The sequence below is a fragment of the Sorex fumeus genome, unplaced genomic scaffold, assembly GCF_029834395.1.
Source record: "Sorex fumeus unplaced genomic scaffold, SorFum_2.1 ptg000083l, whole genome shotgun sequence".
NCBI lineage: Eukaryota > Metazoa > Chordata > Mammalia > Eulipotyphla > Soricidae > Sorex > Sorex fumeus.
In genome coordinates, this window is record NW_026606140.1 from 11,977,108 (window position 1) to 11,995,984 (window position 18,877).

The window sequence follows — 18,877 nt, forward strand, 5'->3', positions numbered from 1 at the left end:
GAGTCCACCAGAAAAAAGCCGAGGCTCAGAGAGAGGAGTGCCACGAACTTTGACCCAAGCACAGGACAAACAAGAAGGACCGCACCCCAGGCGGGCCGCGGGTAACTGAAACAGCCAGGGCTTCCGCGTCCGAGGGAGCCCCGCCCCTCCCGCCCCGCCCCCGCGGCTCCGCCAATCAGCGGGCGCCATCGAGCGCCGGGCCTCGCAGGCGCACCCAATCGAAGGCCTATATCCGGCCCCGGGCCGGCTCCCGGCGATCAGGGAAGGCGAGTAGAGAGCCTATCGGAGCCGGCCGGGGGCGTGGCCGGGCCCGGGGGGCGGGCGGGCCGGGGCGGGGCGCGCTCGGCGCAGTCGGGTGCGATTGGCCACCCCTGGCCGGAGCCGCACCTCGGACAGCAGCAGCGGCGGCCGCCGGAGGGTCCCGGAGGCGCTCGGGCTCCTGCCTGCGAGTGCGGGACGCGGCGCGGACGAGGCGGACGGGGCGCCGCGTGGCCCGGGCCGGCGCGGGGGCGACTCGGGAGCAAGTGTGCGAGGGGACGCGGCGGCGCCGGGCCCCGCGCTGGCCGTGACAGCGGGCGCGAGGTGAGAGCGAGGGGTGACAGCGGCCGCCGGGGCCGGGGGACCCCGCGCCGGACGAGGGGGGCTCCGGGAGCGCCTGTGCCGGGCTGCGCCGGACACCCCGAGGGGGGCCGCGCCGAGGGGCCGGGCCGGGGGACCCCGATAGGACTTGGGACTTGGAAGAGGAGCGACCCCGCGAGGGTCGCACGGCCGGTCCGCTCGGAGGCGGCAGGGCTGGGACGGGGAGTCTTACCGGGAGGGGACTGAGCTCTGACTCGGAGGGACCCCCGGGAGGGGCGGGGACAGCGGGTCCGAGGAGAGGGGACCCCCGCGAGAGGGGCCGGGACCGCGATGGGGGGCTCCGAGAGGGGCCGGGGCAGGGGGATTGCCCGGGTGCGGGGTCCCCGGGGGGACACATGCAGAGCGGACCTGGAGGGGGGCCGGGACAGCCCGGGCCGGCGGGTCTGCACGAGGGACCCCCGCACCCCAAGTCCGCGGGCCCGGGACGGGGTGTGAAGGGAGGGACCCCCGAGAGGGGAGCGGGGGCGCGGGCGTGCGGGGAGTGGCCGGCCGGTGCCTCCGGGGCCAGCCGGGGCGCGGGGATTATGTAACGCGCCCTCGGGGCTGGGGGGGGCCGGAGCCCGGGACGAGCGCGCGGGGGGCACGCGCGGGGCCCCCCAGCCCGGGCCCCCCCCGGGACGCGCCCCGCCTGGCCCCGTCGCTCGGCCCGGGAGCTGTGAAACTTTTCCCCACCCGGCCGCGTCGGCGTCGGTGTTTACCGCGCGGGTCTAAGGAACTGCGGGCGCGCTCGGGCTGCTCCGACTCGGCTGCGCCCGCGACCTGGCGCGGGGTCCCGCGAGTTCTGCACCGAGTTCCCGGGGCGCCCGCGCTGCAGCGATGCCCTCCCCGGCTCTCGCGCCGCCGTCCAGCGGGGCGTGAGCGTCCGGCAGGATGCCAGGGAAGGCGAAAGAGCGAGGAGGAGAGCAGCCTGTTAACCCAGAAACTCTGTCCGTCTCTCTCTGTCTCTCTCTCTCTGTCTCCTCTCTCCCTCTTCTCCCTCTCCCTTTCCTTCTCTCTCCATCTCCTCTTCTCTCGTCCCTCCCTCCCTCTCCCCTCTCCCTTATTCTCTCTCTCCCTCTCCTTCTCTCTCCCTCTCCCTCTCCCTCTTCTCTCTCCCATCCTCCCTCATTCCTCATTCTCTCTCCTCTCTCCACCCCCCCCCCCCATTTCTCTCTCTCCCTCTCCCTTTCTCCCCCTGGCTCCCCAGACTTCATTTATTTTTCGTTTCGGGGCTACATTTGGATGCTCAGGGCTGACTCCTGGCTCTGCACTCAGGGATCACTCCTGGCGGTGCCCAAGGGACCATATTGATAGGGGGGAGGGGAGCGTGAACCCAGTGGGTTGCTTGCAAGGCCCGCGGTGCTCTCTCTCCAGCCCCTGCGCGAGCGTCTATTTCAAAGATGAAACTGACAGCGGACGGAAGGGTGGGCGTCGGCTTTCACTACATGGAACCGACTAGGATGGTTCTCAGTACTTCCGGATGTGTTAATGCTGCCCTGAATACCTCTCAAATCTTTGTTATGGTTGTATTCAGCAATTTTGCATTTCAATGTCTTAATCTCTCTTTTTCCCTGTGTATTGCTTCTCCTCACCCTTTCTTTTTTCTGTTTTCCCCTCCTCTCTCTCATAAGCATGCTAAAAGTGATGGCTTGGGGGAACGTGTCTGCCCTCTTATCTCCCAGTTATTTAGATATTTTCTTTGTTTCAGATTTTGGAGGTGTCTTAGACTCCTTTGCCCTTGTATAAGTGATGATCAGCTTAATTTGAGAAGAAATGCTGAATTTTCTCAGAAAAATGTAGAAGTTCCCAATAGCGATACAAAAATTCCTGAAGTCATTTTCAGCAGAGTGATAGGTGGAGGACAGATGTGCCTTCTTTGAAGATTGTATTTATTCCCCCATACAGGCCATTGATTATGTTGCTTCAGAGTGTGGGGCTGAATGTAGTTATGAAAATACCACCAGGGGATGGAGTGATAGTACAGCGCCTAAGGCATTTGGCTTGCATGTGGCCAACACGGGTTCAATCCCCAGCATCCCATATGTTCCCCCTGAGCACTACCAGGAGTAATTTCTGAGTAATTTCTGAGCACACACGCAGGAATAACCCCTGAGCATCGTGGGTGTGACCCTAAAAGCAAAAAAAAAAAAAAAAAGAAAGAAAAAGAAAATACCACCAATTTTAACAGTACCCCCCCCCAAAAAAAAAGTTATGGAGAAGAGAGGGTTAACAACTGCAAATACAAGTTTAAAATATAAAATGGGCCAGAGAGATAGTACGGAGGGGAAGTCACTGGCCTAAACCATGCTGACGGGGTTCTATTCCCAGCTACACGGAAGGCCCCTCAGCCCCGCCATACCAGTGATCCTTGAGTGCAGGCAGAGCCAGGCACACTACTGGGTGTTTGTAGCCCAAATCCCACCCAAATTAAAAATAAATAAAATAGGAAACATTGTGATTCAATATGTAAAAAATTTTAGTATATAGTATTTTTTACATACAATTTCTTCTAGCACACTACAATTTTTTATTTAATTGTTATAAAGTTTACCAGATTTGACTACATTTAATATTCGAACACCAATTCCACCACCATTACACCTTCCCACCACCATATTTCCATCCCAAACCCCAAGCCCCACCCCCAAAGCAGAAGCCAAAATAATTTATTCTGTATTGCTTGTTATGAACAATCTGCTAAAAATGAGACAAAAAGATTTCTTGGAGGAAAGTGTGTGGAGATTGTTGTATTTCACCTAGGAGCCATTGAGCCCTTGTCCTTAGTTAAGGGTTGAGACTTGTGTGCTTATATATCTGCATAAATATATTTCCCCCCAAGATTGGTTGCCTTCTACTTTAAACCCAACGAAATATGGTATGCTACTCTTGGTGTATTGGTGACAGCACACTACAGTTTAAGCAAAATTAAGATCCACTAAGTCAAGAGGACTAATATGTGTACCATATGAAATAGGCTATGGGAATTGGGAATTGGGAATCTCACTATCAGGAAATTTACAAAGTGGCAGGAACATTTGAGCATAAAAAGCTCCTTCGTCATACTTTTAGCTCATTTCTGTCTTGTGATTTCTTTTCCTTTTTCTTTTTGGGACTTTGGGACCACACCCAGCTGTGCTCAGGGCTTACTTCTGGCTCTGAGTTCAGGGAATCACTCCTGGCTGGCCTCGGGGCACCCATATTGGGTACCAGGATGGAATGAAGGTCTACCTTGTGCAAGGCAAGCACTTTACCTGCTGTGCTAGCTCTCTGATAGGTAATTTCTTAAGCTAAAACATTACATTTATTTGTCAAAAAAGAAAGTGTTGTGATATTCCCCTGAGTGATTACTAAGGCAGTCATTTTAACCATATTACATTATGTTACTGATCCAAAGATGAACAAGAGAAAGTCATTGTAACAGAATGTTTACTGATAAAAAGGCCTATAATTGTTTTTGCCTCCAGAGAAGTTTGGAGGTAAGTGTTTTGTGGGAAATTGTTTTCATTTATTTCATAAGATAAGCTATAAGAAACTTATAAATATATGAAGCCGTTACACGTAAGATCATTTAAACTGTTTCTCACTTTTTTGGGGGGTGGGGGGAGGGTTTGCACACCTGGAAGTGCTCAGGGCTTATTTCTTTCTTTGTGCTTCAGGGTGTATGGGGGAGGGGTTAGGGGACAATATAGGATGCCAGGGCTTGAACCCTGTTTAACCATGTGCCAGGCAAGTCCCTTACCTGTTGTTCTATCTCTCCAGTCCCTGTACTCTTTTTGTTTGTTTGTTTTTGAGTATTGGTTTTTGGGCCACACCTGGTGGTACTCAGGGGTTACTCCTGACTCTGTACTCAGGAATTTCTCCTGGTGTTGCTCAGGGGATCTTATGGGATGTTGGGGATCAAACTGGGTTGACCATGAGCAAGGCAAGCTCCTTGCATATGCTGTACTACAGCTCTGGCCCCTAAACTGTTTCTTTTCTTTTCTTTTCTTTTCTTTTTTTCTTTTTCAACTAAGGGAAAGAAGCTTAAACTACAACATGAATGATTGTAGCAACTACAGAATGAAAGTTCATTTGGTTTGAAGTTCTTAAACTATTCTTGGTCTTTTAGCAGGATGTCAGTACTGCCCCGTAAATACAGTAACCTGTTTTACACTTTCCTTACCACTTCGGTCATAGACAGTCAAGCCATTGTAATATCAGAATCTACCTTGATATCTAACTTGGTTTAAAATTTAAGCCTGTCTGAATAGAAGTTCTCATTGCTTGCCAGTGTTCATATATGTTGCTGTCAGTAGTCAGAGAATGAATGAAAACCAGCTATTGGTACTTTTATTTTAGGGTCTTAGTTAAAGTCCTCTTTCCCTTTCCTCAAGTCTTTGTTTCATCCCTTCTAAAAGAAAAGAGCCAGAAAGCAAGCAAAGAGCCAGAGCGATAGTATAGCTAGTGAGTGTTTGCCTTGCACGTGTCCAACCTGGGTTCGATCCCCGGCGTCCCATATGGTCCTCTCTTATCAGTGCCAGGACTGATTCCTGAGTGCAGAGATAGGAGTAACCCCTGAGCATTGCCAGGTGTGGCCCCCAAACCAAAGTAATAAATAAATAAAATATTTTTTAAAAAAGCAAGCAAATGATCATCTAAACATGCTTTTTGATTCTTCTAAACGTTTGCAGGAAATTTTTAGGCCTAGGACATAGTTCCGCAGAAGAACACTAGTCTTGCCCTTGTGGGACCCCGGGTTCTGTCCCTGGCACAGGAAAAAAAAAAGAAGAAAACACTTAATTTTATTTTATTTAGAGTTTTTGGGCCACAATTGGCAATGTCCAGGGCTGACTCCGGGCTCTCTGCTCAGGGATCACCCCTGGAGGTCTCAGGTGTCCTATGCAGTGCCTGAGATCTAACCCCAAGTGTTTCTGCCTTGTGTCCAGCAAGCACTTCAACTCCTGTACTACCTCTCTGGCCCCAAGAAGACTTACTTTAATCCTCCTTTAGCCATCTCTTTTAATCCTCAGTGAGAGATTTCTGTGGGAGAGGCTAGTTTTGAATAAGTAGGTTTTGAGTAGGGGACATTGTACACTGGGTGCAATATTGTACAGGGAGTTTAATTTGAGATCATTTCATTGTATCATCCATTTGCTTGGTGGTTTTCTTCTCTGGAAGATATGTTGACAGTTTGCTACTGTTTCTTTTCTTTTAGGCTTGAGGGGGGCCATACTCAGTGGTGTTCAGGTCCTGCTCCTTGCTCTGTGCTCAGGAGTGTACCCAGGCAGTCCTCAGGACCACATGCAGTGCTGGGGATCCAACCGGTGCTGGCCCTATGCAAGTCCAGTACCGTATCTCCTCTATCATCTCTCTGGAACGCTTTTTTTTTTTTTTTACAGGGGATGGGTCACACCCAGCGATGCTCAGGGGTTACTCCTGGCTCTGCACTCAGAAATTACTCCTGGTGGTGCTTGGGGGGGACCTTATGGGATGCCAGAGATCGGACCTAGATCAGGCACATGCAACGCCCTACCCACTGTTCTGCCACTCCAGCCCCTTCTGGAAACTCTCTTAAAATATTAATTAATTAATTTTGGTTTTGAGGCCACACCTTGCGATGCGTAGGGATTCCTTCTGGTACTACACTCAGGAATAATTTCTGGCGGTGCACGGGGTCCACATATGGTGCTTGGGGGCGACACGATGCTCTCAGATTGATTCTGAGTTGGCCATGTGCAAGGTAAATGCCCTTTCCTATTGCTATGGCCCCATTAAATTTATTTTTATTTTTATTTATTTATTTATTTTTGCTTTTTGGGTCACACTCAGCGATGCACAGGGGTTGCTCCTGGCTCTGCACTCATAAGTTACTCCTGGCGGTGCTCAGGGGACCATATGGGATGCTGGGAATCAAACCCAGGTCGGCTGCATGCAAGGCAAATACCCTCCCTGCTGTATTATTGCTCCAGCCCGTTCTTACTCTTTCTTAAATTCAACTCAGTATTTTTCCTTTTGTTTCTTGTTTTTTAAAAAAGGGAAGTGATGGTGGAAGGAAGAGGATACTCTGGGGGTGGGGTGGTGTTGGAAAAATGTATGTATGAAACTGTCATTAGCCATATTGTAAGTTACTGTACCTCAATAAGAAATGGCAAATAAAAGGGAAGTGTTATCAGTGTATACGATTAGAATTATAGACTAGGTATGTTGAATTTAAATGCCAAAATGTGGCCCATCTAAATTATTTCCAAGCTATGAGAACCCAGTTGTCTATTATTTAGAATTTTCATAATAACCTATAGAAATGAAATCGATACATTTATTATTAGAGTTGTATCTTGTTAAAGTTACCTAGATACTTTATAAATCCACCTAAAACATTTTTTCTTTCTGATATAAGATTTGTTAGAGACATCGGAGCACTTTTAATATCTTTCTAAACTATTTCTGTCAACAACAGAATGATTTAGAAGTCAAGTTAAAAATTTTGGGGGGAGGTGCTGGAGCGTAATGCAGCAGGGAGGGCATTTGCCTTGCATGTGGCCCACCCGGGTTCGATTCTCAGCATCCCATATGGTCCCCCTTTTTGGGTCACACCCAGTGGTGCTCAGGGGTTACTCCTGGCCCTGGACTCAGGAATTACTCCTGGCAGTGCTGGGGGTACCATATGGGATGGCAGAGATTGAACCCAGGTTGGCTGCGTGCAAGGCAAACGCTGTACCAGCTGTACTATTGCTCCGGCCCTAAAATTTTTTTTAATTAAAAATTTTTTTTTAATTTTTTGCTTTTTGGGTCACACTTGGCAATGCACAGGGGTTACTCCTGGTTTTGCACTCGGGAATTACTCCTGGTGGTGCTCGGGGGACCATATGCAGGGAATTGAACCCGGGTGGGCTGCATGCAAGGCAAACACCGTACCCACTGTGCTATTGCTCCAGCCCCTAAATTTTTTTTTAATGTAGATGAATCTCCTAGTCATAGTCAGCTATCTCACAAATGCACATATATCTTTTATATATCACCTAGAGTGAGGGAGAAAGGGAAGGTGCCTTGGAATAAATGTTTTATACCTAGTGAAACTTACTTCTCTGAGATGAAGAGGTGTGACCCACATGACTTGATTCCTGATGGTGGGAATTTACAATCTGATGTCTAGTGGTAGAGGTCTTTCACTTTATCTCACCAGGCTTAATATTATAATTATCAAAGTACTCATTAGAAGAGCCCAGTGTTACTCAGGGGGGGCCCTCCCAGAGTTGACTGGGGCAGTGGTGTTCTGACAGTGCTTAGGATCTGCCTGGGGCCACTTGAGCCCCATCTTCAGCCTCTTAGACTTCTGTTGTACTGTTGTGTTTTGTAGGGCTGGGGCATGTCCCAGCTGTGCTTCGAAAACCAGGGGCTGCTCCCCGTGGTACTTCTCACTGACTGTGAGGACCTTAGAGTTCGGTGCTTCAGCTCTGCAATACGGTGCTGATTGGGCTGCTAGTAGAACCATGGCCGGGCAGCCCCGGGAAGACCAGGGCTTGTGCTCATGGGAGTGGGGCATGCTATGCCGGGGATTAAGCTTGGGACCTTGAGCATCCAGGCACGCACTTCATCTTTTTTTGGGGGGGGGGGGGTGGCAGGGGGCTCACACCTGGTGATGCTCTGGGGTTTCTCCTGGCTCTGCACTCAGGAATTACTCCTGGCGATGCTTGGGACCATCTGGGATGCCGGAGATTGAACCCAGGTCAGCCACGTGAAAGGCAAACGCCTTCTCTGCTGTACTATCGCTCCGGCCCTGCACTTCATCTTTTTGAACCATCTCCATGGCCCTTCTGAGTGTATGTATATATTAGGGAGGAGGTGATAGTGGTGGACGATGTCAAGCCACATTGGTGCTTGGAGGCTACTCCTAGCCCTGTGCTTGGGGGTTGGTTCTGGAGGTTGGGGGACAACCCTCTGGGCTGCTGGGGATCACACCAGATCGACTGCTTGTTAGGTAAGCATCTTAACCTTTGTACGATCTCTCTAGTCACCTCTACTGTCTTTGATGGTAGTGAGGTTCCTTTGGGGAGGTGTATGGGGGGGTGTTAGGGGCACAGCTGGTGGTGCCCAGGACTCACTCCTGCCTCTGTTTCGGCAGTCATGTGTGATGCCACAGATAGAACTAAGCCTTAACCCCTGTATGATCTCTCCGGCCCAGGGTAGTGTTTTATTTACAGATCAGACTTGTTCAGTTTATTTGTATATGTGTGTGTATGTATGTGTGTGTGTGTGTGTGTGTGTGTGTGTGTGTGTATTATTTCATTCGTTATTTTTGAGCCACATCCAGCAGTGCTCCTCATTTTGCACTCCGGGATTACTCCTGGCCTTGCTCAGGGGACCATGTGGTGCCAGGGATCAAAACTGGATGACTCTGTACCTGGCAAGTCCTTCTCCATTGGACTGTTTCTCTAGTCTTCTAATGCCACTGACTTACCATAGCAATCAGGCATCGACAAGTCAAGTTCATTTTGTTAACCTCTTACAAAAGGTAGTACTAACGACGACTTTATTTGTCTCCTAATTTATTTTGCTGGGTTAAGATGGAGGCTCTGCCTCTGAGCTGCATCCCTTTCCCCCAGAGTGCCTTCTTCTTTATTTTAATGTTTTTTCAATCTTTTTTGGGTCACACAGGGGTTACTCCTGACTCATGCACTCAGAATCACTCCTGGCGGTGCTCGGGGGACCATATGGGATGCTGGGAATCAAATCCAGGTCGGCCTCGTGCAAGGCAAATGCCCTACCGGCTGTGCTATTGCTCCAGCCCCTGTGAACAGGTTTTAAATGATCGAAGGGAAGATTTAGCAGCAGAGATACAAAATTACAATATATGTACATTTTGAGGGCATTATCTGCAATAGTAGATACTCCCAAACTTGTACTCAGGGGACTGAGTGTGTCAGGATTTGAACCAGGATCAGCACATGCATGCAAGGGAACACAAGTGCCCTGGGCTGTTTCTTCCCAATACTGTGTGTCAAGTACCTTCATGCTTCCTTGCCTCTTGTTCAAAATTGTCTTCTGACATTGTATAGTAGTTCCTTGTTTACATGTTGTTTGCTAGTTTGGGAGCACATTGAGCGCTGGGTAAAAGGAGTCTTATTTCGGTTGCATTCCTGGTGCCAAGTATAGTTTCAGCTACAAAGAATGGAGGCTGCTTCGTATATGAGTGAGTTACTGAGCAGTAAATTATAAAACTATGTTTATCTTTTTTTTTTCTTTTTGCGTCACACCCGGCAATGCTCAGGGATTACTCCTGGTTCTGCAATCAGGAATTACTCCTGGTGATGCTCAGGGGATCATATGGGATGCTGGTAATCGAACCCGGGTCGGCCACGTGCAAGGCAACCACCTTACCTGCTGCACTATTGCTCCAGCCCCTATCTATTTTTTTTTTATTGCTCTTTGGGTCACACCCAGAGGTGCTCAGGGGTTAGTCCTGGCTCTGCACTCAGGAATTACACCTGGCAGTCCTCAGGGACCATATGGGATGCCCAGGATCGAACCTGGGTCAGCTGCGTGCAAGGCAAGCTCCCTAGCCACTGGACTCTCACTCCAGCCTCCATCTATGTTTATCTTTATCTTTGTCTCCTGTCTCCCCATCAATGCCAGGATTGAACCTGGTCAACTGTTTCAAATGGCAAATCCCCTTCCTGCTGGACATCTCTCTGGTCCCCACTTGAGTCTTAAAGTTTTCGATTCTTACATGTATAAAATAAAAATCCTTAACTACGAATTGTTTTTTTTCTTTTTGGGTCACACCCGGAGACGCACAGGGGTTACTCTGGCTCAGCACTCAGGAATTACTCCTGGCGGTGCTCAGGGGACCCTATGGGATGCTGGGAATCGAACCCGGGTCGGCCTCGTGCGAGGCAATCGCCCTACCTGCTGTGCTATTGCTCCAGCCCTACCTACAGAATTTTTTCAAGGTTCGTATGAAGCATTCTATGTAAAGAGCTAAATACAATGCCGGGAACACGGGCCATGCTAATAGATGGTAGCTGCTTATCATTTTAATCACCCGAAACTATTTTTTTTATTGCTGTTTTTGCTCCAGTCCCAGCATCTAATCGTTTGCTTAATACCACAGCTTCTGACTAAAATAAAAATAATTAATGGATTCACCCACGGGGAATTGAGACACAGTGAGGGTAAGTGACTCCCCGCCGTCAGCCAGACCGTGGTAAACTTGACCACAGTGACCTAGATCTGGTTTTTCGACTCAGTGGACCTAACACTCGCCCTTTCACCTTCCAGGGTGAAAGCGAACAACGCCGCTCAGGAAGGAAGGAAATACTGTTTCCCAGTCTCCTTTTCTCGTCTTCATACATAAGGGAGATCTTATTCTCTCTTAAGTGCAGATCCAGTTTTGTCACTCACTCTCTAAACCTTTAACAATTCTCCATAGGGGCCGGAGCGATACAGTGGGTAGGGCGTTTGCTTTGCACGCAGCCGACCCGGGTTCAATTCCATAGGGTCCCCCCAGCACCACCAGGAGTAATTCCTGAGTGCAGAGCCAGGAGGAACCCCTGAGCATCACTGGGTTTGACCCAAAAAAGAAAAGAAAAGTTCTCCATAGCCTATGGAACTCAGGACCAGTTTGATCTGTCAACCTATTTTCAGGTTTCTGGCATCCCAGGATATAGACATGGTCATAGATGGCCTACATCAGACTAGCCTGTTAAGTGGTCAAGCACTGACTGGTTTGTTGTCTTCAGGTCTTTGTTCTTGCTGTTTTTCCCTCAGTGTTTAGGCTTAGCTCTAAAGCCGTCTTTCTTGAGCACTCCTCTGGGTATTCTCCTTGCTTCTCTCTTCTTTGAGTTACCTAATTACCTGGTTGGTACATTATTACACAGATATCCTCTGATACTGTCTATCGATCTTATATTTGTTTTATCCTTTCTCCAGTGTTCATCTTTTTGAAGTATTTTTAATTTGGGCCTATGTGACATGTAATGTTCTGTCTCAGGTATACAGTGGAGTGTTTTGCTATCTGTGTGTAATGCAGAATGATCAAAGTAAGTCTAGTTCATACTCTCTACTCGTGGTCATTCATTTATTTTTTCCTTTTTGGGTCACACCCAGTGATGCACAGAGGTCACTCCTGCCTCTGCAGTCAGGAATTACTCCTGGCGGTTGCTTGGGGGACCATATGGGATGCCAGGGATCGAACCCAGGTCGGCTGCGTGCAAGGCAAACACCCTACCACCTGTACTACCACTCCGGCCCAATAAATTGTTTTTTGTGATGAGAATTTTTTTTGTTTTGTTTTTGTTTTTGGGTCACACCTGGTGATGCACAGGGGTTACTCCTGGCTCTGCACTCAGGAATCACTACTGGCTGTGCTCAGGGGACCATATGGGATGCTGGGGATTGAACCTAGGTCGACCGCTTGCAAGGCAAACACCCTACCCGCTGTACTATCGCTCCAGCTCCCAAAGTACAGTATTTTTAATAAGAGTACCATACTATATCCCCATAAGTGCACCTCTGCGCTTGTGTTGTCCATGTGCTTGAGTCCACATATGAGTGAAATCATCTGATATTTGTCTTTCTGTGTCTTACTTCACTTAGCAAAATGCTTTCAAGGTTTGTCCAAGTTGTAAAAATCACAAGAATCTTCTCCTTCCTCCTTCCCTCTCCCCTCCCTCCCTCCCTCCAGTTTCCTTCTGTTCTGTTTTTGGGCCACACCCATCAGTGTTGGGGACTATTTTTCACTCTGTGCTTAGAGGTCACTTCTGGCAGTGCTCAAGGGACTGTGCAGTGCTGGAGATCAAGTCTAGTCTTCCTGCAGGCAACGCATACTCTGGCTTATTTTTAATGGTTGAGTATATATTTGTGTGCATACAACTGTACGTGTACATATGTGCATCACGTATATAGTTACATGTAATATTTCTTTATTCACCCATCCATGAACACTTAGTTTGTTTCCGTAATTTGGCTATGATGATTAACACTACAATGAATATTAGTGGTTTCATTTTTTTTTTTTCAGATATATACCAGGAAGTAGAATTGTGAGACCCAATGGTATTTTATTATTATTATTTTTTTAGGATCCTCCACACTGTTTTCATGCAGTGAAAAGTGCGCTAATTTTCATTCTTACCACTAATGCTCAAGGTTCCAATTTCTCTACATCGTATGTAATATTTGTTATTTCTTAAAATAATAACTATTCTGACAAATGTGAGATGACAGCTCACTGTCATTTTCATCTAAATTTCCCTGATGATTACTCATGTCGAGCCTCTTTTCATTTACCTGTTGGCCTTCTATATGCCTTCAGAGACTGTCTACACAGATCTTCTGCCAATTTACGGGGATGGGGGGAAATTTGGGCCACACCCAGTGGTGCTCAGGTCTTACTCCGGCAGGCTCGAAGAACTCTTGGGGTGCCAGGAATGGAACCCAGGTCTGCCGCATGCAAGGCAAACACTCGTACAAAAACACTCCTGTACAATTATAGCTCCTCCCCCTTGCCCATTCTTGTTCGTTTTTTGGGGGACTACACCTGGTTGTGCTCGGGCCTTACTTCTGGCTCTGTGCTCAGGGATAACTCCTGGCAGGCTCCTGGGACCATTCGGGGTGCCGGGAATTAAACCCAGGCCAGCCATATGTAAGGCAAGCACCCTGCCTGCTGACTATCTCTCCACCCCCTCTTTTGCCCATTTTTATTTACTGATTTATTTTTGTTATGCTGGGAATTGAACCCATGACTTCAGCATCCAAAGCATGTGCTCCACCACTGCGCCACGTTCCCACCCTCTGCCCACTTTAAAATCAGTCTTCGTGCGTGCTTGCTTTATGTATGTTGGACGGTAACCTCTTAGAAGATAGAGATTGGTATATGTTTTCTCCCATCCAGTGGGTTGTCTTCTCATGTGGTTGATGCTTTCCTCTCCTGTGTAGAAGAATCTATTCCCCTCCCCACCGCCCTTTTTTTTTGAGGAATGGTGATATCAGGCCTTCTCTGATGGGACCCAGAGGCTACTCCTGGTTGTGCTCAGGGGTCATGACTGACCGTGCTCTTGCTACCCTCTGCAGTGCCAGGATCGAAACCAGGCGGGCTACATGCAAGGCAAGCCTTGTCCTACCTCTTCGGCCTCTAAAATTATCTTCTTGATTTTCACAGAATAATGTCTTAATTGTACTAAATTGAAACATTCACTTTAGTTTAAAAAATAGTGTTTAGGGCTGGAGCGATAACACAGGGGGGAGGCCGTTTGCCTAGCACATGGCCGACCCGGGTTCGAGCCCCAGCATCCCACATGGTCCCCTGAGCACTGCCAGGGGTAATTCCTGAGTGCAGAGCCAGGAGTGACCACTGTGCATTGCCAGGTGTGACCCAAAAAGCAGAAAAACAAACAAACAAACAAAAAATAGTGTTATATATAATTATTTCTCCCAGAAAAAATAACAAGAATGTTTCTTTCTTTTTTTTTTTCTTTTTGGATCACACTCAGCTATGCTCAGGGGTTACTCCTGGCTCTGCACTGAGGAATTACTCCTGATGGTGCTCAGGGGAACCTTTGGGATGCTGGGAATCAAACCCACATTGGCCGCATGCAAGGCAAACACCCTACCCGCTGTATTATCACTCCAGCCCCAAGAATGTTTCTTACAGGAACTTACATCTTCATATTTAATATGGTAATATTCTCTGAAGTGATCTTTAACTTTGAGCTTTGGGGATTTATTATTATTATTTTTGGTCACACCCAGTGATGCACAGGGGTTACTCCTGGCTCTGCACTCAGGAATTACTTTACTCCTGGCGGTGCTTGGGGGACCCTATGGGATGCTGGGAATCGAACCAGGGTCAGCTGAGTACAAAGCAAACGCCCTACCCGTTGTGCTATTGCTCCAGCCGCTTTGGCGACTTATTTTACTTTCATTTGGTGAGGTTTTTATTGGGCAAAGGGTGGGCTTTGAATGGGTAAAGGATGAACACAGCCAGGAGTGACCTCTAACTTCTTGGAAGTTTATTTTCTTTTCTCTAGGTATTAATAACAGTGAAGTAAGATCTGTCATTTACTGTAGAAAGGGCTGTTCACCTTAATCAGAAAAGGAACATGAGGGCTGGAGGGATAGTACAGCGGGGAGGGTGTTTGCTTTGAAAGTGGTCCACTCAGATCGCAACCCCCAGCATCCCATATGGTCCCCCGAGCAGCGCCAGGAGTAATTCCTGAATGCAAAGCCAGGAGTAACCCCTGAGCATCACCAGGTGTGACCCAAAAGGAGAAAGAAAGAAGAGAAAAAGAGAGAAAGAAAGAGTGAGAGGGTTCTGTGTCTCATTTTCTAAAGCAACGTTTCTCTGTGATAAAAACAATTTACAGCTATGAATAATGGAAACTTATTTGTTGACACTACCTTTCATATTGCCTTCTCCATAGTGCTTACTTCTGACATGCCAAATATTTTTTTTTTGGTGCTGTTACTGAAATTTCGGTTTTACGAAAGCAGAAATTTTGCTTCATCCACTGCTCAGAACAGTGATAAGCATTAGTGGGTATTTGTTGAATGAGTAGATAAATTTGGTTGTTGGAATTCCTCCAATGTATTAATTGAAAGGGATTTGTTATATTAAACAGAAGGAAGTAAAAATCCTAAGGAAGTAAAACAACTAAGGAAGTAGTGTAGAAGAGTAGAGGTTTTTTTCGTTTGTGTTCAGCGTTATACTCAGCTATCTGGGGGACTAGTCCTGGATTAGTGCTCAGGAGATCTTTTAGTGAAGGGATTTCAACCCAGCTTCCTGCATAACTATTTCTCTAGCCCAGAACAGTAGATTTATTTATACTTTTTTTTCTCTGCGTTTTATTTTCTTCCTTGAGCAACCTTGAATTTACTATATATTTTCATTTTATTTAATATAATTAAAAGTGAGTCCTAGTATCCACACTGTACATCCAAATGAATGTGTCCTAGTCCGGCTAAAATCTAAGAAAATTAATCTTTGTAACAGAACGTAATGGAAGCTTGCTGACGTGACTTAACTTAGCATTAACAATGCGTAAGACCAAAATTGTAATAAAATTCAGCATAAGGCCTTATCCATTAAAAGCATTTTATTGTTTTTCGTTTCGCTTTTGGGCCACACCCAGCAGTTCTCAGGGTTTACTCCTGGCTCTGCATTCAGGGATCACTCCCGATGGGGCTTGGGGGACCACAGAGGGCACTGGGGCTTGAACCCAGGGTTGGCGATGCAGAAGGCCAGCGCCTTACCTGCTATACTCTCTAGAGAGCCCTTCGTTGCTTTTCTTAGATGCTGATATTAACCCTAATAATTGGTCAAATCAAGCTTCTGCTGTTAATTTGGGGTTATCCATTTTCTACATGTACAAGTAATTGGGTTGAAATGTGTTTTAAGCTTTCATTAAAGAACTTAGTCACTGGTGACTCACGGTGAAAAGTTCGTTGCTCTTCCCTACCAGAACATCAGCCATTGGCCTTTTTAGAACGTTGGAAACAAAGAATCCTATTTTCATCTGCTGGGCTCTTCTAGGTTTAAAATGGTAGCCTCAAGTAGAATGACTTTCAGTAGTCACCACTCCAGTTGACTTTATAAATTTTCATACCAAAAAATTTCATATCTCTGTTTATGAAAGTTTTTTCATTATAGATAAAAATCATCAAAAATATTTACTATTATGGTTACATCACTGTTCAAATACTGGAGGGTGTATGAATGACCACAGGGATTTCGTTTTGTTCATAATTGTGTTCCTAGTGCTTTGCACAGAGAAATAGAGTGCTTTAAACAGAGAAAGCAACTCTTACATATTTGTCTAGTGAAATCACATATGTTTTTAATAACAGTGCATCTTAGAGAAATAAAGTCTGATGACATAAATTTCTCCAGTCCTTTTGAGTTAAGTAGTCATCTATTAGTAGACACCCCAGTTTAAGAGACTCTTGGTGTTATTTTTTATTTATTTATTTTTTAACGTCATTGAATCCTCTTGGTGTTATTTAGGCTTATTTCTCAGTTCTAATAGTTCTCAGCATTGATTGTCCAAACCTTAAATCTCCTTTCCTGGTTTGCTTAGAAAAGGAAGCGTAAATTGGCCCCACCCCTAGGCACTTGCACCTGTGGGAACCAATGGGAGTTGTAACAGGAAATACTTCGACTTGTAAGACTGATAGTAACTTGCAGTGCCAAGTCACACTGCTTTTATCTGCAGTTCCTTATTGGGGTTGCATAAGATTTCTTGCCTTTTTAAATGTATGAGTTTAAAATTTATTAAAATACTTAAATTTGAAAACTAATATGAACGATTATTTGCCTTTTCATCATTATCATGAAGTTGGTGAGTTACTCTCCTTTTAAGTAAATTTTTTCTCTCCCTTCTGGTGGTGCGTTCTGTGAAATTACTCCACCACCCAGGGAAGGGGGGGGAGGGTATAGGGAGTGAAGGATACAAAAAAATGTAAAATAACTAAAAGTGGGTATTATTTGCCATGGCAATCCACAGTTCTGATATTTACATAATACTATAACTAGTAGATCCCACAATGAAAGGTAGCGCTGATAGAATTTCTTACATTTCTTTAATGTAAGATTTTCTTAACTTAAACGTTTTCAGGGTGACAGGGTGGGGAGGGGCCAAATTTCAAGAAAATTTTTTTAGAAAGTTTTTACCAAAATGTCGAAATGTAAAGCTGTATAGAACGTGGTTGACGTTGACTGCCCAACCAGGAAGTCCTCTCTGTGAGCCTCATTTATAAAACTGTGTCTATGATAACTTCCGTCCTGGTGCTGATCGCAGGGTGTTTTCTTTACAACTTAAGCTGAGTTCAGTTTTATGGTTCCTAAATGAATTAGAGGCAGCATTTTGAAGAAAGTCATCTCTGGGGCAACCTTAACAGAGGAGTTTTGAACTTTTTACTGTGTTGGATTGGAAATGTAGGACACGCATTTCAGAAGATCAACGGGGGGTAAGTTCGGTGTTTTACATCTAACGTTTCATTACATGAAACATGGTTTGTGTATAAACATTGCTAATAAACTGTTGAATTTCATGTGAATGTTTATGACCTTGGTCAAAGTCCAGCTAAGAGTAACCAACCTCAAGACTCATCAGATTCATAATGCTCTAGTTAATCTGTATTTTGATATTATGCAAATAAGTAATGAAAATGTTATTTCCCAGTGTTTGCTTTTCCTGAATGAGTAAGAAAAATTACTCAGCAGTCAGAGTAAATAAGATATCAGAATACTCAGAAAAGGGGTTTTCTTTTGAATGTGAAATGTAAATTTTAGATAAGGACCATCCTTTATTATATAATATACTTTATGAATGAATGACAATAATGCTTTAAAGTAGTATTTCATACTAAAGTTACACAAAACGGCTTGCTGTTTATCCTAAAGATCTTAAAAAAATAACAGGGTCACTTCCCATTTTTCTTTTCAGAAAGGGAAAATTGGAAGAGAGCAGAGCAGGTTCTTGAAAGTAATATTTCATTTGGAGAGGGAAAAAAAGGTTCATTTTGATTTCATTTTGATCTCACTTACTTGAATCTTGTAAATATTTTTTATTTGTATAAATTAGGCAACTTGAATAAAAAATATTTTTAGCCACGTGGTAATAATTTATGGGACTGCCATACTCCTTAAAATGAAATTTGATGAGGTGGGAAAATAGATAATTTTTTAATTTAATGTCTCATAGTTTGTAGGTTAAAAATTAAATGCATAATATTTAATAAACTAGGAAAACCACTGTAAGAGTTTCTTTACTAACTTTACCAGGCTTTTGGATAAAAGTAGAAATATGTATAACTCACGTTTTAAACTGCTAGTACTTAACATGTTAGATGTGTAACTGTACATAGACTACATTTCCATTCAAGGAGTTTTGCGGTAGCTATTCCTAAATTGGGGGAGTCTGTTTTTTTTCTATATAATATAATAGAGAAAATTAAAGATATCAAATAATCTCAAATGTGATATCATAGTTTTTCCTTAAAATTTGATTGTTTAGGATCTAAAATTACAAATGACATGAGTTTCGAGTTTTGTACTTTTTTTTTTCTTTTTGGGTCACACCCAGCAAAGCACAGGGGTTACTCCTGGTTTTGCACTCAGGAATTACTCCTGGAGATGCTAAGGGGACCATATGGGATGCTGGGAATCGAACCCGGCTTGCCTCGTGCAAGGCAAACACCCTACCCACTGTGCTATCACTCCAGCCCAAGTCCTTTTATTGTTGTCTGAACGTTATATTAACACTGCAGAAGTATCCCAGTCATG

At 45.7% G+C, this 18,877-nt stretch overlaps 1 protein-coding gene across 1 annotated transcript in view; it reads left to right on the plus strand.

Annotated features, from left to right (window-relative positions):
* The first annotated feature begins 376 nt into the window (after positions 1-376).
* TAOK3 (TAO kinase 3) overlaps positions 377-18,877 on the plus strand; it is a 214,109-nt gene continuing 195,608 nt past the window's right edge. Inside the window, exon 1 of the mRNA XM_056131022.1 lies at positions 377-582. The gene's annotated coding sequence lies outside the window, so the exon portion shown is untranslated. The remainder of the gene's footprint in view (positions 583-18,877) is intronic.